The following is a 4,920-nucleotide window of genomic DNA, read 5'->3' as shown; positions in this document are numbered from 1 at the left end:
GGGACTACGGATCCCGGCAGCCCCCGCGCCGGGGACGGAGGGGGAGAGGCCGGGTGCAGGGATGGAGGGACGGGTGGGCGAGCGAGTGAGTGGCAGCCGCCAAGCCTTGGCCGAGAGCCAGGAAGGGCCTCCCCGGAGGAGGAGGAGGAGGGAGGCGCAGAGCGGGAGGGAGGGAGGGAACCCCAGGGGTCATCTAGTGATGGCGCCCCAATCGAAAATTTGACTTTAAAAAACAAAAAAAAATCTTTCGAATTTTTTAATTTTTCCCGTGGCACACCAGGCAACATCTCGCGGCACACTAGTGTGCCGCGGAACAGTGGTTGGGAAACACTGCTCTAGATAAATAAGTTTCCCAGAAGCAGCTGGCTGTCCAAAGTTGGGAAAAAATGCTGCCCTAGATGGATTATGGTATTAAATTTTAAGTGTGAAGCTTTATTTTCTGCACCAGTGCAACATCAGTAATATGTATTCTTTTGGACAATCTAAAATTATATATATATATCCCCCTGTTATATAAGGATTCCTACGCTCCATAAACATTCTAAATGAGGAAAAACTCATTGATGCTTTTATTACTAGTACTTAATAAATGCATTAATGGTTACATGGTAAAGCAAGTAAACTAGGACTTAGGAGGAATAAATATGTACAATTGGTTTTAGGCAATGCAGCCACCAGACTAGACGCAAGTAATTAAGTTGGCAAGACGTAACATTGATCTATTTAAAGAAGGTCTTGTCCAAATGAATGTTCTGCACAGTTATATCAGACTCACTCATATTCTTTGCCCATCATTCCTTGTCTCTGATGTGCTGACAGGTGGCTGCACATCACAATGCAAACTTACAGATCCCGTTTTTCTTTAAAGATTCTGTTCAGGGTTGTCTTCCCTTCTTGTTTTATTAATGTACTTGCACATACTTCTTAAGGCAAAACTAACTCCTGCTTAATCTAGTCCCATATTAATTCACTTGTCTTCTACTGAGGTAATATGTTTCCTTGCAGAAACAATTTGTGTATATGATTCCCTCTGATTTTCTCCTTGTCTGCACCATCACTGGAAAGGTATTTAAGTGTTCTTGAAAAAATGCTTTAGAGACCAAAAATACATTCTTGATTAGAGAGAACACAATTTACCTTAGGTGACAGCTATTTTTTGTTTAGAATACCTCCAGAGTCTAATTGAAGCAGGGCAACCTGTGAACTGCCCTGGTCTAGGAACATTTTTCATTCTACGTAACAGACTTAAAATAAAGAAGGTATCTGTGAAAGCACATAAGATACTAGTCCAATTCACTTGCCCTATACAAATATATATATATATATATATATGCAGGTTTTGGTGTCTTCGGGTGTCTTCCCGTGTAAGAGTTGGGGTGTCTAGGCGACGTTTCGACGAGGTCTCACTCGTCATCTTCAGGCTGGTGCTTTCGGCTTCTTGTTACTGGAACAGAGCAGGATCTCAGTGTTTGAGTTCCTATAAATACTGTTGAGGGGGTGTGGTGTATAGCCTCCAACGTTCTGGGCAGATAGGAAGTTCCCAGGGTGTGCCTTTTCTTCTTTTGTTCCTTAATTACTTGAGGGATATCTTGAGTGATTTCTTGAGTGATATTCTGAGTACCACTTAGGAGGGTCATTAGGTGTGGATTAGTTGCTAAAGCTTTCGTGTCTTGACCTCTTGAGCTTGTGAAGAGTTTTTCTGAGAAGAAGGTTGTACTGCACTTAGTTGTGCTCTGGCTTGGCTTCGTGTATAGGGGCGAGCTGTGGTTTTGTGCCCTGTGTCAGCCAGATCTGTGTAGGGATTGCAGGGGGGTGCAGCATCCGGAGGTGCCACTATGGTTTGGCTACTGGATGGTGTCTGTAATTTATCTGTGGAGGGGGTCTGGGTTTGGGTCTGGTGTGGTTGATTGGAGATGGCGTTCTGTGTGCCTCTGGTTCTGGTGTCGGTTTTTGTGGGGAGGGCTAATTTCCAGATGTCTGGCAGGCGGGACGTGTCGTCACGCTTGTTCATGTTGTGAGGGTGTTTCTCTATCTCGATGGCTTCCATGATTATTCTCTTGTGGTGATGTTCCATGTTAAAGAGCAATTTGGAATCTGCAAAATTAATTTCGTGTCCTGTTTCTTTCATGTGTTGGAAAAGAGAGGAAGCTTTTTCTTCTTTTTTGACGGCATTCTTGTGTTCTGCGATACGTGCATTTATTCGTCTGTTTGTTTGTCCAATGTACGTGGCTGGGCAGACTTTGCAGGGTATTTCATAGACCCCTTGGTTTTCCAACTGGATTTTATCTTTGGGGTTTCTGAGGATATTGGCTATTTTTTGGTTGGTGCAAAAGGCTGTTTTGATATTGTGTTTATGGAGGATTTTGCTAATTTTATCTGTAGTGCCCTTGATATAAGGAAGGAGGGCCATGCCATTGTTTTCTTCTGTGTCTTGGTTTTTGGGGGGTGTTTCTTTTTGGATTAGCTTCGTAACCCTGTTTTGCTGGTATCCATGACCCTCCTAAGTGGTACTCAGAATATCACTCAAGAAATCACTCAAGATATCCCTCAAGTAATTAAGGAACAAAAGAAGAAAAGGCACACCCTGGGAACTTCCTATCTGCCCAGAACGTTGGAGGCTATACACCACACCCCCTCAACAGTATTTATAGGAACTCAAACACTGAGATCCTGCTCTGTTCCAGTAACAAGAAGCCGAAAGCACCAGCCTGAAGATGACGAGTGAGACCTCGTCGAAACGTCGCCTAGACACCCCAACTCTTACACGGGAAGACACCCGAAGACACCAAAACCTGCATTCCTGTACCCGTGAAAATCTACGAAAGCAAATATATATATATATATATATATATATATATATATATATATATATATATATATATTTAAAATGATTCCTCTGAGAAACAGATGTAGAAAAGGTTAGATTCTAATTGAAAATCCACAAGGATGCTGAGCTTAGATGTTGTTGTTGTTGTTGTTGTTTAGTCGTTTAGTCGTGTCCGACTCTTCGTGACCCCATGGACCAGAGCACGCCAGGCACTTCTGTCTTCCACTGCCTCCCACAGTTTGGTCAGACTCATGTTTGTAGATTCGAGAACACCGTCCAACCATCTCGTCCTCTGTCATCCCCTTCTCCTTGTCCCCTCCATCTTTCCCAACATCAGGGTCTTTTCCAGGGAGTCTTCTCTTCTCATGAGGTGGCCAAAGTATTGGAGCCTCAGCTTCAGGATCTGTCCTTCCAGTGAGCACTCAGGGCTGATTTCCTTCAGAATGGATACGTTTGATCTTCTTGCAGTCCATGGGACTCTCAAGAGTCTCCTCCAGCACCATAATTCAAAAGCATCAATTCTTCGGCGTTCAGCCTTCTTTATGGTCCAGCTCTCACTTCCATACATCACTACTGGGAAAACCATGGCTTTAACTATATGGACCTTTGTTGGCAAGGTGATGTCTCTGCTTTTTAAGTTACTGGCTGAGCTTAGATAGGCGTTGGCAAATATGCTGTTCATAAAACTTTTCTAGAAAATCTATGCAGGTTCTGGATTGCACCCAACTCATTCATTCTCAGAGTAGACCCAATGAAATCAATAGATTGAAGTTAGTCATGCCCATTTATTCCAGTGGGTTTACTCTAAGTAATGTCTCAAGCTCCACAGAGGAACTTAGCTTATTCTGCAGAGCAACAGTAGTCGGACATGTCTCCACTTTCTCACTGGCAAGTTCGGCATCAGAGGCAGACACCTCTCTTTCCGCCTTCCTCTGCCTCATTGGTTGGCATAGTGGGGAGAAGTGAAGCCGGCAAAGTTGCTCTACAGAAGCACTGCGACTTCCATCAGCTTGCTCTTCCTCTCACCCTCTGGGCTCCACATGTGGAGAACTGGGTACCATGGCATTGTGTAGGCAGAGAGACAGAGGTTGAAAGATGCCTTTGTTCCCTTGGTGATCATCCACCCCTTCTCAAGATGGTAAATTCAACTACCACCAGCACAGTGCCCAAAGGGAAAAAAGGAGGTGTATAAAGGGAAGTTGATACATCCTCTTACTCACTAGCGCTGCCTCTGCATGGAAGGCGCAGTTGTGAGAACTGCATCTAATTCTCCCTAACTTTGTTGCCCAGAGAGAGCCAGCAGGCAGACCATCCCAGAGCCAAAGAGGCTGGTGATGAGAAGAAGCGACACCTGAACACCGAAAGCTGCCTCATGCTGAGTCAGCACCATTGGTTCATTATTGCCTACTGACCGGAAGCTCTGCAGGGTTTCAGGGTTTCATTATTGCCTACTGACAGGAAGCTCTGCAGGGTTTCAGGGTTTCATTATTGCCTACTGACAGGAAGCTCTGCAGGGTTTCAGGCAGGAACTCTCCCACTGAACTGCTGCCTTGCCCACTTCAGCTGTCTCCCTCCCTGGGTTGGCAAACGGGCAGAGTTGGCTGCCCCTTTCTTTTTCTGGCCCTTCTGCTCCTTCCTGGGTGGAGACAAGGTGGGACCAACCACCTGGCACACCTAAGGCAACCTTCTGCCCCTTGCTGGGAAGGTTTTCTTCCCTCTGCAAGGGAGCTCGTCCAAAGGCGTGTTACCACAAGGGGTCCCCATAAGGACCAAGAACCGCCCCCCCCCCCGGCCGCCTCACACACTTCCCACCCTGCTCCCAACTGCGTTCATTAATACGCCCCGGGCTGAGCCACGCCCCTCCCCGCTCCATCGCCTCAGAGCGCTTTCCCGCCAAGCGCGAACAAAGCGCCCTCCTCCTCTTCCCTCGCCTGCTCCAGGCAAGCCGGGGAGGCGCCGCCGAGTTGCTTGACGCGCGTGGCTGGCATAGCGCTGCGCCGCCGCCGCATCTCTTCACGGGGCGTGTGTGAAAATGCCCTCACTCTCGCCCGCCCCTCCCACCTCTCCCAGGGACCCCTCGACGTTCCGCCGTT

This window comes from Podarcis liolepis (genome assembly GCF_965112155.1).
Source record: "Podarcis liolepis genome assembly, chromosome: 1".
In the NCBI taxonomy this organism is placed as follows: Eukaryota; Metazoa; Chordata; class Lepidosauria; order Squamata; family Lacertidae; genus Podarcis; species Podarcis liolepis.
The sequence above is the reverse complement of the archived record's forward strand: the minus strand, read 5'-3'. Positions refer to the sequence as shown.